The sequence below is a fragment of the Carcharodon carcharias genome, chromosome 15 (genome assembly GCF_017639515.1).
Source record: "Carcharodon carcharias isolate sCarCar2 chromosome 15, sCarCar2.pri, whole genome shotgun sequence".
NCBI classification, from domain to species: Eukaryota; Metazoa; Chordata; class Chondrichthyes; order Lamniformes; family Lamnidae; genus Carcharodon; species Carcharodon carcharias.
Genome location: NC_054481.1, coordinates 70,311,274 through 70,328,944, shown reverse-complemented (window position 1 = coordinate 70,328,944; position 17,671 = coordinate 70,311,274).

The following is a 17,671-nucleotide window of genomic DNA, read 5'->3' as shown; positions in this document are numbered from 1 at the left end:
ACTAATCAATCTTTATCCACTAGTTAACTAATCAATCTTTATCCACTAGTCTAAAGCAGACCCAGGCCTTGGCTGGGATTTTACCCAGAGGCCGTGACACCATGACCCTGCCTGAAAGGTTTGGGGCGAGACTACCTCTGCAGTCATTTAATGGCTGTCAGGCTGTTAATTGGCTCATGACAGGTATTCTGCTCCCAACTGGGATGAAGTCCCACCTCCTAGAGCTGCCGGCTAATCAAAATGGCCAGCAGCTCTCTAGTCCCAGCAGCTGCACTCGCACTACCATTGAAGACGAGGCAGGTCGCTGGGCATGCAGCTAAGTCCGGGATTCACCGGGACCAGACTGGCAGGCCCCAGTGAAGTGGGGGGAGGGACGGATTTGGCAGGCGGGGTGGGGGGAATGGACATGACCGCTGGGAGTTGAGACTAACTTGGGGGACCTCAATTGGGCAAAGGGTGCCCAAACAGAAGGGGCCCCAACCGTCACCAATCCTCAGGTCACAAAAAGACCACCAGGGCCTCATGGTATGGACAACTCTTGCTACTAGTTAAGTACCAGCCGTAGTGGGATGAGGCCCTTCAGTGGCCAATAAGTGTTGTCACGTCACCTGATTTTACAAGAAATTAGTTGAGGCCACAATCAGATCAGCTGTGATCTAATCAAATGGCAGAGCAGGCTTGAGGGGCCGAATGGCGCACACTTCCTCCTTATTTGTATGTATGCTCCTGTGCCAACTCCCACCCTGCCTCCAGACCACTCCGAATGTGTGTGTGTGTGTGTGTGTGTGGGGGGGGTGGTGATGTGTTGGGGTGGGGGGTGGTGTTGGGGAGGAGGGAGGGGCGCGGGATTTGTGGGGAGCTGCAAACTTCCAACATGGGGTGAGGGAAACCACAGTGGCCAAGACCTTTGGGAATAATAGGTCCACAGTCAGCTGTTTCTCCCAAGCATGCTGCACGCACCATACATCAGGTCTCAGAACATGAATACACTGCATCCCAAAATATTATTTCCTGAAAAAAATCTATGTCATCTGTATTTGAATAAAGCTATCTGACTGTTTCCACAATCTTGCTAACAAGCCTATTCCATAGATTAAAATAGTTTCACAGATAATTTTTAAATTTACTGCCTTCAAGAGCAGGCGGTCTCCTCTAGTTCCACTGTTCTGGATAATCTGAAATAACTTGTATTAATTGAGACTAGCTAGCCCCTTTAGAAATCTAAAAACCATTAGTAATAAGGTCTTACATTTGGCACTCCTCCATCCCTGTGTCACAATTACTCCTGGAACATTTCTACCTCACATTAAATTAAATTAAATTACCTTAAATTAAAAAATTTAATTCACCATGAGAAAAACTATCTGTTACGGATATATTAAAAATTTTGTATTTAGTGTCGATTTAATACCTTCTTCCGCTGACACTTTCCCATCACACATTGTGAGTAACATCCCTCGTGTTCTAACCCAGCATATTATCCGAGTCACTGTGAACAACACCATGGGAAATGTGCTAATAACATCCACATCTATATGTCAGAAGTGCAGTGAGAGTTCTAAGTGATGAATTGATTTCCCATTTGGTGATCCCTTTAGCGATGGGAATTCTGGAGGAACTGGAGCTGTAAATCGAAACGGTGGAGGAGAACATCGGGAGGGACAGCCAAGCAGTATGGGACTGATTGGGAGGGTGTTGGCGGAAGGGAATTAAGTTTTTTTTTAATTGTACCTTTTGATGTAGCAGTGGTCCCTTCACAGACCAGTGGTTAGGCTGCATGTAAACAAGGTTACTGTGAAGACTATCAGCCAACACAGTCTAATTTTGGAAGTGCCTCCTCAAAGAGGTGTTTGTGGCTGAGAAGGCAGAGGACAAAAACTGTAGCAAAAGCAAACCCCAGACATCAGAACTGGAACCTTTACCAATATGGTGGACGGTACTTATAAAGTTTGCATGCACATAGCCTGGCAGCTGACAGTGGCCACAAAGATACCTGTTTCACACTTATAAAATAGTCTGCAAACAAATTTCTCAGTAAATTTACTTAAAAGATTGTGAGGATAATACTGCCATCTGTTTGTTAGGGTTCAATGTGGTAAACAATTAATTTGTACAATTATCAGTAAACTGTGTCGCCAAGCTCTAATACCAAGCTTCTAATGGCTCTGAGTGCTCAAATCTATAATTCCCTTTTATATTCCCATGTTAGCTTTGCTGTACCACTGTTGTAGCATAGCTCCTAAAAAAAAACTGCTCAATGCCATAAATGAAATGTTTTCATAGACTTCTTCAGTTAGGCAAAGGAGTGAACCTATTGCAAAAGGATGATATATAACAGTTATTGAAGAGGTAACAGTGGAAAGGATGATAGCAAAACCCATCTGAGTAGGAATTGGTAATGGAAAGGGCAGCAATATAAAAATTAGTTACTGTTACTGACTTCTAACTCAAACTGAACCAGCAGATACTAAATACTATAGTGTCAGGAAGATATAATAATTTTCATAATGTGGGAATTTATTGTACAGTAATAGTGGGGCCTGTGTCTGTGTGTTTGTGACTTAATTGAATTAAAGACAGCTGGTCTGAAGGCCTTAGGCAGAATTTTCCATGCCTGCTGCCAGTGGGTATGTTAGGTGGCGAGCGCAGACAATATGGCGTGATCGGTTTCACAACAGCAGGAAGGCAAGTCGCGATTGTTCACTCAGCCTGCTGACGGTGGGCCCCATTCCCCACCAACAGTCGTCAGGGAGCTCATTCTAATACATCAGCATATCATTAAAAGGTCACCCCGCCGGGCTCTCGGACCCCAGCCAGATCATCCGTCCAAGGCAGCGGGAAAGCACCTCGATGTGTTTCACAACAGCACACAGGCAACGTGCAAATGGTAGCCTTCACTTTGGGGTAACTGGAGGTGAGTGAACAGCATCGTTCTCCACAGCTCTCCAGGGTCGCCTGTTGCTTGGCAGGCTTCAGGGGCACCAGGGGGCCAGGGTGAAGTGCCGCCCTGCCACAGAGACGATTGTTGTCAGGGGGCAGGGGTGAAGGGTCCAGGGGCAACTGTCATCCCTCCCACCCACCCCCGGGCCCCCAGCACAGACTGCGAATCCACGACCACTTTACTGGACCGTGGAGTAGTTGGACTGCACACGTACAATCTCCTTGCCAATGCTGGCCATGGAGCAGTCACTGCTGGAGGCGCTCACAGCCCTTTGCAATCTCAGCATCCCGATGGGGATCTGTCTCCCCCATGTCGCAGGTTGATAAGGTAGCCATGCAGCTCACTCATCTGTGGCCATCCGAGGGGTGACCAGCACTCTCCGGGAAGTGTTAAGGGGCCATCACACAGGGCCAGGAAAGGTGCTAAGTACACCCATGCTAACCATGTCTCTCTCTCTTTCATGCTGCAGGACAACCACATCAGGAGCATGGATCCTGGTGACCTAGCTGTATGCCTGTTGACCTACAGAGACCATAGAAGACAGAGGAGAGAGCGACTGAATTTCCTGGGCACACAAAGGCAGGGACAGCAACCTCATAAAGAAGGGGCAGCAGGGGTTCCCATACACACTGCCCAGGAGCGACAGTGAGTCATGGCTGTTCGGCGCCTAGCGACACCCAGGGTCTATAGATGCCACCTGCCATTCCTGTGGATGACCGAGAACCAGTGTCGCCACAACTGCACATGTCTAGGGACCTGGTGGCTCACATCTGCCACTTACTGAAGGACTTGGCGCCAAGGGGACATGGAGGGCATCCACTACCAGTGGCTGTGAAAGTGAACGCCCCACTCCATTTCTATGCCAGTGGCTCCTTTCAGGGCTCCACAGGTGACCTCTGTGGGATTTCACAATCCGCCATCCACAAATGCATCCATGAGGTCATGGATGCCATCTTTGTGAGGGCACACAACTTTGTGCATTTTGCCCAGGACCAGGAAAGCCAGGATGCAAGAGTGATTGGATTCGCCAGATCTCGGGATTCCCACAGGTGCAGGGTGTGATTGACTGCCGTCATGTGGCACTCAGGTCTCCATCGCCACACATGATGGACTACATCAACTGCAAGGGATTCACTGAATGTGCAGCCGGTATGTTACCATCAGAAACGCATCCTGCAGGTCTGCGCATGGTTTCCAGGGAGTGTGCATGACGCCTACATCCTCAATCAGTCCCAGATCCCTGGAGTCTTCCAGGGTCCACAGAAGATGCAGTGATTGCCCCCCGGGAGCAAGGGCTACCCACAGAGGCCATGGCTGATGATACCCATGCGGCGACCTCAGACTGCAGCAGAGCAGTCTGTTAGTACATGCAGCAGCTTGCAAATTGGTGGAGCAAACCATCGGGATGCTGAAGACAAGGTTCTGTTGCCTGAACCGGTCTGGCGGAGCCCTGCAATACAGTCCATAGAGGGTGTCACGCATTGTTGTCATCTGCTGCTACCCTTACAACCTGGCGCTGCAGCGGGGAGAGGAGATGGAAGAGGAGGAGATGGAGGAGGTGTGAATCTCCTCCAATAAGGAGGATGTCGACGGGGATGAGGCTGAGGAGGTCCTCGGAGGTGACAATGATGAGGATGAGGCCCTAGCATGTGCTAGATGAGGCAGGCGCTCTCAGGAGGCCCTCATAGCTACTAGATTTGTGGAGAATGATGATGACGACATGCGGTGAGGTGACCCCATAGATCCTCACATTGCATTTGTGAACATTTGACTCCAGTCTGGCTTATGGCAGCACAAATACCCTCTGTGAGAATGCTCCTGTCACGGAGAGCAGTGGAGGCCCTAATAGTCACTTGATCGCAGGAGGATGATGACGACATGCAGTGAGGACACTCCACAGATCTTCACATTGACTCTGAGAATGTCTGACTCCTGTCTGGCCAAGGGCAGCTTGCTTGCGCTCTGTGATCAGGATCATATCATAGAGACACAGCCATGAAACTTTAGAAGCATCTGATTCTTTGTCTGCCTTCAGCACCTGAACCCTTCAGGAGCTGGAGCCCAGCATCACTGGTCACAGATGCTGAAGAGATGGGGGCCAGCCCCACCTTAAAGGTGCTGAGAGCACACAGGGAGAATGACGGAACTCTGTGGCGCCTGCCCACCACATTCTGGCAGCAATGACAAGTGCCTTCGAGGTGCAGGCATCAGTAATGTGTCCAGGGAGGGTGAGGCTGGACCTTCACTGTGGTCTGAAGGTTGCACAAAGCACAGGGAAGAGGCCCTAGGCTGAGACACCTGCCTTTACCTTGTGCAGAAAGGTTTCACATCTGAGTGACATGAACACTGCTCATCAGAACAAGGAGCCATAGGCAGGGAGACATTCTTGGGAATTTATTGACAATAGTGAACATTATGTACAAATGATTAACACCTGTGCCCAGGCTGTGCAACTGCATCTTCCTGATTTGATTCAGGTGCAGCTTGTGGCTGCTGCGTGCTGCAGTTGATCCTGCTCTTGCTGCTATTGAGTTATTGCTGCCTTTTGAATTCTGCTTTGGGGAAAGTTGGGCTTGGAGCCACATGGAACTGCTGCTGTCCAGGTCTGTGGGGAGTGTGGGCTGTGGACTAATGCTGCCCAGGTCTGTGGGGAGCGTGGAACCCGGACCCCTGTGGAACTGCTGCTGCCTTGGGCTGTGGGGAGGCTGGGACTGATTTCTGTCGAGCTCCCTTTGGCTGCTGCATTGTACAACTCTGTCTCCCGGAGAACCTGTTACTGCTTACCTGGAGGCCTGAAACCTGCCATCTCAGACAGAGGGAGAAGTGAGAGCGAAGAGATGAAGGCAGGGAGGGACTGCGCTGTAAGACACCCTGTACTGAGACCACCGCCCCCAACCTGGTGGCACCCACCCACCCCAATGCCTTCTCTGTCCTCCCTCATGTGCTTCCCCTCTCTCTGTCTGCCCCCCTTCCGCGGCTACATTTGCAGCAAGGTGTCCCTGGAGAAAGAGCACGTGGTGTCTGCCGGCACTGTCGAGGCCTCCCATGCTCAGTGGGTACCGTGGGGTCTGGGGTGTTTTATTGACACCTTTAATCACATTTTGATTTAATGTTTGTAAGTTTCCTTTGCATTTTGTCTTTTGTTTTTGCACTTTTCCTTTAAGGGGCTGCCTTTTACTTTGTTCCTGGTTTTGTTAATTTAGTTTATTTGTTTTGTGACAAAATAGTTACTTTTACTTAACTTTCCTAACCCTGCTGCTATGTCTTGTTGCTCCCTGGACATCCACAGTGGAGGTGGAGGCAGCCTGCTGACTGCTTTGCCCTGTCTGTGATGACTTTTGAGGGCGTCCTCTGGAGGGCCAAGACTCGGAGGGCCTTGGCTTCGGGGTCCTGCTGTGTGGCAGTGGCATCCTCCTCGGCTAGTGGGGCTGGAGTTGCTGAGATCACAGGAAGAGGGGAGTCAGATTGGCCGGACACTCTGAGTCACCTGGATGGATGGGCCCAGAGTGTGCACCTGCTGATCCTTTTCCCTGTGGGTGCCCAGGGGCCCCAGGTTGATTCCTTGAGGAACAGGGGTAGCTGGAGTGAGATTGAGCGAAGTCCTAGAGAAGATCTCCATGGCAGCCGCCACCCTACCAATGTTGACCTCGGCGCTATCACCTCAGCCTGAAGGCGGATGGACTCCTCCATCGTGCCTTGCCATCTAAGGAGTCCAGCGGACATCCCTTCCTGATGTTCCCGAGCTTGTCATTGCAGCTCCAGCAACTGTGACATGACCGAATCCAGAGGCTCATCATCCAACTCTGATTCAGCAAATTTCTGGCCTCCAGCCGTCCTCCGAATGTCGGACACCTGGGAGGTCCCTGCCGCTGCCTGCTGTGGATCAGAAAGTGCGATGTGCTCACCAGATTGTGATCCTGAGGCTATTCTCAAGCTAGGTCCCCCAGAAGTGTGTGTCTCTGCGCTGGTGGAGGGTGTGGGTGTGACGGGACTTTAGGGAGGGCGCCTCCAGATTCCTCTAAAGAGGTTTCTTCGGAGCTTGATTGAAGGCCCTGGGCGTGGACTTTGTCGGCTGTTTGGCAGATGTATCTGCGAAAGCAAGGGGAGATAATTAGTGCATGGCAGTGGCCTATGAAACAGGGCACAGCATGGTTGTCTGTTGGATGTTGCACTGCTGGATCCTCACTTGGTAGAGCAGCGCCGACCTCATCGTCAGCACAGGACCGGTCCAGGTCATCGCCGGCCAGCTGGATGGCTCTGTTTTCAAAGTCCGTAAGGACCTTGATTTTGGGCATTCCTCCACTGGTCTGTGACCTCTCTCTCTCTTGTTGTGTGCATAGTTAGAGATGGAGGTAGAGTAAGCAAGATGCCTGCCAGGCCAGATAATAAGTATACCTGGCCTGTCTGGGTGGTGATTGGTCTTATGGACAGGATAAGGACAATGACAGTGTGTGAGAGAGTGAATGGTGATGTCCCAGTGAGTAACGGCCCTTGTGGATGTGTGATTGGTTTGTGAGTGTGTGAATTGAGAGTGATGAGAAGAGTGACTTACCCTGGTGGAACGGAGGAGATTATTCATCCTCTTGAGGCACTGGGTGGCTGTCCTCTTCTGAAGGGCATTGGCGCTGAACACCTTGCCCATCCTGCGGCCAGAGCAGGGTACAGGGCATCTCGGTGGGGCTCCACAGCATCCAGCAGTCACTCGAGGAACCCCTCGTTGAAGCGGGGAGCTGCAGTCTTTTTTTCTTTGCTGGCCATTTCTTCCATGCAGCAGTAGTGAGCACTGAGGTGTGTGCTTGTGGCTGGACTTTAAACATGGCAATCGGCGTGATATGGCAGTGGGGTGATGGCTGACGGGCGAATGAAAGCCTGCCTGCCATGGAAACGGCATTTTTCCGGGAGAGCATAAATAATGAGGTGGGTTTGGGATGATACGGCATGAAAGCCCGCCTTCGCAGTCAGCGGGTAAAGTGCCGTTTTACCCGCCCACTGCCATACTTGGTGCAAATCTGGGATGTAAGAAGAGAAGCTAAGTTTGAAAAGCTAAACAGGTAAATACAGTTGAAGTTTAAGAATGTGAGGTGTAAAGGGAAAATTTGTATTTTTAGATAAACCAAGGCAATATGAATTTCAAAAGAGGTGGTAAAATGTTACACTTAGCCAGAAGAAGCCAAGCAGTGTGTTTACTTTTCCCAAAGCGTACTGATAAAATTGGTGCTACAAAATACTTTTATTATTAGAAAGGTAAAGTCCAAAGATGTATTGAAACAATTGGATTCACATTAAAAAGGGGGAAACCTGTATAAAGGAGATGAGGTTATGTGTAAGGGAAGGAAATCTAACATCTAACAAGTGTGAAAAGCCTCAAGCCTCTGTGCTCAAATTGCTGTCTACAAGAACTGAAGTTAAGAAAACTCACTTTGAACATCCCTGTCCAGGGTATTATGTGTTGCTTTGCCTGGGTCTGTTAAAATTTATTTTGTTTTTACTGTTGCCTTAATGGAGGTGTAACTGGGAGTTAGATTAATTAGGGAAGCTAGGAGTTATTATAGTGTAAATTATTTCTTTTATTAATACATGTTTAATTTAGTTTTGTAAAAACTCTCAAAGATTCACTGGCTTTATTACTACTGAATTCAAGGCACGCATCTCGCAATAAATGTACAAATTGAAAAACAGTTGTGACAATGGTTTCAAGTTTCCCTCTGGGATTTGAACAGCTCAGCATTACCATCTGCTATTGTCTTAACAATGGCTAAGGAAGGCTGCACAGAAATCTTAATGTGAGAAATGTGAGAGGCTTCTATGTTCCAGATATAATGTGGTTGGATCAAATAGAACCAAGGTTGTTATATCTTTTTCTCTTCTTTCACGAATGTGAATATCGCTGGCAATGCGAGCGTTTATTGCCTATCGCTAATTGCCCTTGAGAAGGTGGTGGTGAGCCACCTTCTGGAACCGCTGCAGTCCATCTTGTGTAGGTACACCCACAGTGCTGTCAGAGAGGGTGTTCCAGGATTTTGACCCAGTGACAGTGAAGGAATGGTGATATATTCCAAGTCAGGGTGGTGAGTGGCTTGGAGGGGAACTTGCAAGTGGTGGTGTTCCAATGCATCAGCTGCCCTTGTCCTTTTAGGTGGTAGTGGTCGTGGGTTTGGAAGTTGCTGTCTAAGGATCCTTGGTGAGTTCCTGCAGTGCAAGTTGTAGATGGTATACACTGTTGCTGCTGGGTGTCAGTGGTGGAGGGAGTGAATGTTTAAGCTGGTGAATGGGGTTCTGATCAAGCAGACTGCTTTGTCCTGGATGATGTTAAGCTTCTTGAGTTTTACTGGAGTTGCACTCAACCAGGCTAGTAGCGAGTATTCCATCACACTCCTGACTTGTGCCTTGTGGATGGCAGACAGGTTTTGGGGTGTCAGGAGGTGAGTTACTTACCACAGAATTCCCAGCTTCTGACCTGCTCTTGTAGCCATAGCATTTATATGGCTGGTCCAGTTTAGTTTCTGATCAATGGTATCCCCCAGGATGTTGATGGTGTTTTGCTAGATTCAAAATAGCCAGTTGGTGAAGCATAGAACTGGAGTCAACCTTTATTCAGTCTAACATTTATCTGCAAAGTGAAACAGTGCAAGCATACACCTCCTAATTCAGTTTCAGTAAGTGTCTCTTTTATGTGCTCAAGTGAAACCCCAATTAATACCACCCACCTGCACAGAATTAAACAAATTGCTATACAATTAACAATTGTGAAATCATCTCCTTGAGCTAATGAATAACTATTCCGTGATCTGATATGTGAAGTGAGGTACTGTACTAGAGTAGCTGTTCGGATTTTGTATGTCGTTGTCCCCTGGAAACGATGAATTAAAAAAAAGGTGGGTTAACGTTGGGATTCCAGTAAAGTTAGATTCAATCATGGGTGGATTGGTCATATAGCAAATCAGGAAATTTCCTATAGCACTGTATTATCCATTCCCTCTTTATCCATGGGAACAATAAAGTTCCTGTTGTAGGTCTCAATATGCCAGATTTAATCTCTGCCAAGTTTGTATGAACGGCCCAGATCATTATTGGGGCAGGATTTTCAAGCGGGTAGGGAGGCCTCAAAAGCTTGCGTGCTTTTTTTTTTTAACAGGACCCCTATCTGGAAGCCAGTCAGAATGACAAGCTTGACTCACTATCTCCCTAAAAGTGCAGAAGAGGCTGCAGCCCAATAAGTTTGTGTAGCTAAGATGGATGTCGTGATGGGGGAGTGGAAAGAGGCTGGTTTGTAGGGTCAGAGGCTGATGATGGGAGGTGGAGATAGATTGCAGCAGAGTTAACAGGGTCGGAGGATGGCCAGTGATTGAGCAGTGGGGGACCAATTGTTAGAGAGGCAGGTTTCTGATTGTGTGGGGCTAGGTGTTGATCTCAGTGGATATCCAATAGATGGGGGAGAGGGGGCATTTGGTCACTGGGAGAGTCACAAGTAAGCTTACAGGTGGGGAGCCGGATGAAAGCATTCCTGCTCCTCCAGGCCCACAAGCAGTGCTGGAAAGACACTTCTCCTTCCATGCTGTAGTCCTCACCACTCTTTAGTGCCAGGTTTCCCATGGCCTAGAAAACCCAGCCATCTGGGCTTAAATTTAAAATGAAGACTAAAGCTAAGACCCACATCCTGGGAATGGGTTTTGTTGCCACACCTTCATTCCACCTCTGTTAAAACTGGAAATGGTTGGGATGAGGCCAGTTGACTTTAGCTTTGAGATGTAAAAAAAAAATTAGGTTCCAACTCATCTGTTGTGCGTATAAAAATTCCCCTCAATAGGAGAACTCAGAATATGAGTAAGAAGATAAATCGGTAAGATTTGTAAGTAAAAGTCATAAGAAATGGAAGCAGGAGTAGGCAATTCAGCCCCTCGAGCCTGCCCTGCCATTCAATACAATCGTGGCTGATCTCATTTCGGCCTCAACTCCAATTTCCCGCCCTCTCCCCATAACCTTTCAACCCGTTACTAATTAAAAATCTATCTATATAGTCCTTAAATTTAATCAGCATCCCGGCATCCACTGCACTCTGAGGTAGTGAATTCCACAGATTCACGACCCTTTGAGAAAAGTAATTACTCCTCACCTCTGATTTAAATCTACCATCACTTAGCCTAAAACTATGGTCTCTTGTTCTAGAATGCCTCACAAAGGGAAACATCCACTCCATGTCTACTTTGTCTATCCCCTTTAGCATCTTATATACCTCAATTAGATCTCTCATCCTTCTAAACTCTAGCAAGTATAGGCCTAAACTTCTCAATCTCTCCTCATAAAACAAGACCCGCATCTCTGGAATCAATCTAGTGAACCTCCTCTGAACCGCCTCCAATGCAATTTCATCCTTCCTCAAGTAAAGGGACCAAAACTGTGCACAATACTCAAGGTGCGGTCTCACCAATGCCTTGTACAGTTGCAACACTTCCCTATTTTTATACTCTATTCCTTTAGCAATTTCCATTTGCCTTCCTTATTACCTGCTGTACCTGCATACTAGCTTTCAGCGATTCATGTGCGAGGACACTCAGATCCCTCTGTACTGAAGCATTCTGAAGTTTCTCTCCATTTAAATAATCAGTCGCCTTTTTATTCTTCTGACCAAAATGGATAACCTCACAGTTATCCACGTTAAACTCCATCTGCCAAGTGTTGGCTCATTCACCTAACCTGTCCATATCCATTTGTAAATTTCTTATTTCCTCATTGCAACTTACTTTCCCACCTATTTTGGTGTCATCTGCAAATTTAGCTATAGTACCTTCTATCCCTGAATCCAAGACCAGGATATCCCGGTCGGCGAGCGGGGGGCAGGGCCCACTCACCAACCCGTAAAATGATGCGCGGAGACGTCGGGCGGAACTCCTGACGTCACCGCGCCTCATTTCAATTTTCAGGTAGGTGGGGGCTCAGCCAAATCAGCTGTGCGCCCGCTGAACTGCCAATGGCCAATTGAGGCCACTGAGAAAGTAACTAATGTGATTGATGGATCTGCCTGTCCAACCTTAAGGTTGGCGGGCAGGCCCGGAACCCTGGCGGGCATTGGAAAAAACATGAAACCTCATCCACGGGCGGGATGAGGTTTCATGTAGGTTTTTAAAAATTTAATAAAAGTGTATTTAAAAGTGATGGACATGCCCCAACTCATGTGATAGTGTCACGAGGGGACATGTCAGGGAATTTTTTTTTTCTATTGTTAAGATTTTTTTTATTGTGGAGCTGATCTCCCTGAGGCAGCACTTTGCCTCAGGGAGATGAGTGTGCACTCTCGGCTGAGGGAACCCTTCCCCCGCCCGCACAGGGAACGCATAGTGCTTCCTTGCAGATGTCACGTTGGATGGGCTTTAATTGGCCCGTCTACGTAAAATGGCGGCACACCCCCAATCGGGTGCCGATTGGAGGCATGCCTCCATGTGCCCACTCCTGAACTACCCCCCCCCGCCCCTCTCTCTCTTCCCCCCCCCCCACCGCCAACAGGGAGAAAATTCCACCCCAAGTGATTAATATAAATTGTAAATAGTTGGGGTCCAAGGACTGAACCCTGTGGCACCCCACTAGTTACAGCTTGCCATCCAGAAAAAGACATATTTATCCCAGCTCTCTGCTTTCTGTTGGTTAGCCAATCCTCTATCCAAGCTAATATATTACCCCTAACTCCATGTGATCTTATCTTGTGTATTAATCTTTTGTGCAGCACCTTATCAAAAGTCTTCAGGAAGTCCAGACATAGGACATCTACAGAATCCCCATTATCCACTTTGCCTGTCACATCTTCAAAGAACTCTAGCAAATTAGTCAAACACGATTTACTCTCCGTAAAACCATACTGACTCTGATGGATTGTATTTTGACTTTCCAAATGCCCCATTACTACTTCTTTAATAATGTATTCCAACAATTTCCCAGCTTTATACACCTAGAAAAATAGAACAGAACCAAATGAAAGAAATTCCAGTTAGCTGCCAACCAATGAAGGAGAGAGGTTGGAAAATGGTGTGGTCAACTGTGTCCAAAGGCTGCAGATACATCTAGAAGGATGAGGAGTGATGGCACATCACAGTCCCAGTCAAAGATGTTGTGACAATTTTAATTTCCTTTGGACTCTTTGAATAATTTCTCTCATATATTCCCATGAAATGGAAAGGTTAAAACTGGAAAGAAATTGAATAAAGGAGCTTAAAACCTATCTATATCTATTATAGTTAAAACATTGTGTTTGTGCACAGTTTCCATCCCATCATTTATATGGCTGGTCCATATAAATTGAGAATGCTTTTCTGTCAATAATTCGAGTAAGTCTTTACAATGGAGATCCAGTTGATGAGCTGAATTTTTGGGCTCTGCCAAGAGCTGGACAGGCTTGAAAATACTGGCGCCAGTTGGCATGCAAGTTTCCTGAAGCTGTTTGCAGAGTCAGCCATTTTAGCAGCGGCAAGAAGGGAGTTGGCAGGGTTATGCCTCTCCCTGCCCACCCCACACAGCGGATAGCTGATTAAGCTCATTAAGAGCCTTGTTAAATTGAATTAAAATCCACCTCCAGTTTCTTGCATGGCCGGGGCCTATTTAAGTGCCTGGAGAGGGAAAACTGGCAGCAGGCCCATTGGATGGGGGGAAGGGGGAGCGAGGACGGGTATAGAGCTCCAGGCTGGCAGGGTGGCCCTTACTGCCCTGCCAGGGTGCAAAAGCATCCACAGGCCACTCTGCAGACAGCACTCCCCAGCCAGCACCATGCCCCACCCAACTCCACAGTGGTGACCTGGCTATAAGAACGGTTCTTTAAATTAAGATTTAAGAAAAGTTGGACAGAGGGTGCCTCCATTTTGAAGTGCCCTCTCTCTTTCTTACTTGCTCTCAGAGCGAGCTGCTCCTCTCAACCTGGAAGGCTTTGATTGGCCCTACAGTTTCAAGAGCCTGCCCACCATCCTTAGTTGGACATAGAACCTGTCCCCAAGCCAAAGAAGGAGCCCCTCTAATAAAATCCTAATTAACCACCATTTCCAATCCCAACGCATCCTTCTGGGGGTGGGTTCAGCACCCAGAAATGATCCCAACCTCTGTTTGAAAGCAAAATACTGCAGATGCTGGAAATCAGAAATATAAACAGAAAATGCTGGAAAACCTCAGAAAACCAAAGAGAGAAAACAGAGTTAATGTTTCAATTCCAATATGAGTTCTGAAGAAGAGTCATATTGGACTCAGAATGTCAACCCTGCTTCTCTCTCCATAGATGCTGCCAGACTGCTGTGCTTTTCCAACACTTTCTGTTTATATTCCTGACTCTTGTTTCTTGTTCCCCCTGAAATGACTCAATGGAATGGACAAGTTTCAACAAGAAACAGATAAACTTTATTACAGAGAGTTTCAAGTGCTACATGCTTGATCAGGACTCTCGTCAGGAAGCCCCACCCCCTGGATTACCCACACTTAAGGTTCATTGGTCAGAGCCTCCCAAAGCATCACGTGAACCCTAATAGACAGCATGTGAGGCTATACCTTCAGTCACTACATTTCCTCCCCCTTTAGTTTTTTACAATTTCTATTTACAGGGAAACATTTGAATATCCAACAACATATACATACATACAACTTCAGGTGATTAAAGATCACGTCTCTGAGGTGCTTTCATTATGTGGCTAGAGCAGCGTAGCTCTACCACTTGAGGTTCCTCAACAGGATTGACAGAATCTGGATCTGCAGAATGAGGCACATCATTAAAAAGTGGCAGTTCTGGGTTCAGCAACTCTACAGATACATCAGGCATGTCTATTCTAGGGTGATCTGTCACGTCAGGAATTGACAGTTTGATGTTAATCACAGGCAGAATAGTTGGTTGTTGGAATGTCTCTCTAGCATGAATACGATCTATGTGCTTACCAATGAATATGATCTATGTGCTTACCAATGATTCTATCTTCCAGTTATTCTTGGAAAAATAATGGACCAGTCTCTGAGACAATGGTTCCAGGAACCCAACAAAATTCCGAAATTTTGCATGAATACCGTGTCACCTACACTGTGCAAGCTTTGCTATGTATATTGTGATTCAATTTTTGATTACTCTGATTCTGCTTATCTTCCCCACTAAATCTGGAAACACCAGGCTTAACCGTGTACGTAGGCAGCATTTCATCAATAATTCGGACAGTGCTGAATGGTGTTGTATGATAACTGAGAAGAAAGCGGGAAAGTCAAGATTCTAGAGTACTTTCTGATAACCTTTCACACCACACTTGAAAGTTTGTACAGCTCTCTCAGCTAAACCATTCGATGGGCAATGCTAAGGGGCTGTTTTAATATGTCTGATTCCATTCAAATTCATGAATTTCTGAAACTTTGTGCTAGTAAAGGCTGTACTTATCAGAAACAATGACATATGTGCTAAAACAGTGACACAACTTCTTGATAATTGCGCTCGATGTTAGCGATTTGACTTCATATGCATCCATCCATTTAGAATGTGCATCTACAATCAATAAAAACATGGTACCTAAGAATGGTCCTAGATAATTGATATGTAGCCTAAATCAGAGTCGACTAGGCTACTTCCGCAGATGCAGTGGAGCTGAAACAGGCAACTTCTGTTGTTGCTGACACTGGAGACAGTGCTTGACCATGCTTTCAATGTCACTGTCGATGCCTGGCCACCAGACATAGCTTTGCACAAGCATCTTCATCTATGATATGCCTGGATGTGCACTGTGAAGTTCTATCAGGAGTGGTTCTCTACCTTGTGATGGGATGACAATTCTTGATCTCCACAACAAAATTCCATCTTGACATCTTAGCTCTGTGTTTCTGGCATAGAATGGTCTTCAATCTTCAGATACAGGCGAATTTGGCCATCCTTGCAAAACAAAGTCTCTGATTTGCGACAACATTGGATCTCTGTTCGTCGAATTTCTAATTTGCTTCACACACACAGGTGAAGAATCCAAGAAATTCAGTACAACCACAATTCATTGTGGAATAGGAGCATGTACAATGCTATCTGGTAACGGGAGATGACTGAATGTGTCCACATTTGCAATGTGTAAGCCAAGACGGTACATAAAAGTATACTCATATACAGATAATATCAAAGCCCATCATTATATTCTTGCTGATGCTATTGGCAGAATAGCCTTATCCTCACTGAATAACCTCATTAATGGTTTATGGTACGACGCAATGGTGAAATGTCGTCCATGCAGGTACTGGTGGAATTTCTTCACTCTGAATACCACCGATAAACCTTTCTTTTCTAGTTGGGAATAAGCTTTCTCAGTTGTGGAGAGGGTTCTCAAGACATAGCCCATGGGCCTTTCTGATCCATTTTCCATTCTATGTGATAACACAGCTTCTACACCCTAAGGAGAGGCATCACATGTTAACACCAACTCTTTTGATGGGTTGTAGTGTACCAATAAACATGACAAATGCAATAGTTTCTTTACTTTCACAAAGGCTCTTCCAGTTGTGAATGTCATGACCAATGGTGATTCTTTTTTAACAACAAGTCTAATGATGCTAACAAAATTGATGAGTTAGGCAAGAAGTTGCTATAATAGTTGATCATACCCAGGAAGGACTTCAATTCTGTTACATTGGATGGTGATGGTGCAACTTTTATTGCCCAAACTTTCTCTTCTACCAGATGCAAACCTATGGCTTCCACCCTGTCACCCAGGTGAGTAACCTCTTATGCCTGAAATGTGCATTTTTCCTTCTTTAAGCATACTCCGACTTCCATGAACCTTCTTAGCATCTCCTCCAGGTTGGCCAAGTGTTTGGTCTCAGTTGACCCTGTGATCAAAACATCATCTAGGTATACTCCCACTCAGGGAAGTCCTTGCAAAAGACTCTCTATTGTTCTCTGGAAGATAGCGCATACAGATAACACTCCAAAGGGTAGGCAAGTGTACTGATAAAGACCCTTGTGTGTGTTAATAGTCACGTATTCTCTCAATGTGCTATCCAGTTCTAAATGTTGATAGGCGTGGCTCATATCAAATTTTGTTTAGGACTGGCTTCCAGCCAGCTTTGCATATAAATCATCTATCCTTGGAATGGGGTACTTGTATAGTTTTGTCTTATTATGGTCAATTTATGGTTCCCACAAATGCATATGGTTTGGTCAGGCTTAACCACTGGAATAATGAGTACTGTCCATTCCGAGAATTGGACTGGTTAGATAATGCCCAGCTTTTCTAATTGGCACAGTTTCTTCTCCTTCAATGCATAAGGCATAGGTCTGGCCTTAAAGAAACGTAGTGTCGCCTGAGGATCCAATATATCTTGGCCTGCGCATTTTTTAATTTCCCTAATTCATAGCAAAATAGCATGTCGTGAAATATCTCAGGCTCAGCCTAAAAGACTGGGTCCTTGTCCTTTCACTATTATCACAGGTAGCTGGGCTATCTATTACCTTTACGACACTAGTACTGTGGCGATGTCCTTTATCTGAATGGATTCTCCAGCGTATGTCTTTAATTTAGTGGTTGTCTGCTCCAGGTTTATTGGCTGTCTACCTTCATTAAGGTATTTGAAAGTGTGCTGTCCCACCACTGTAGTTGAGGCACTCGTATCTACCTCCATTATTAGTGGCTTCTCATTAACTTGGATTGTGACAGTGATAGGTTCGGTTTTCACAGCGGTGATGTTATACGGGGAATAAATGTCATTGTTGGCAGCTTCAGGTTCTGCTGTATTTTTTAATTCAGTCATGTT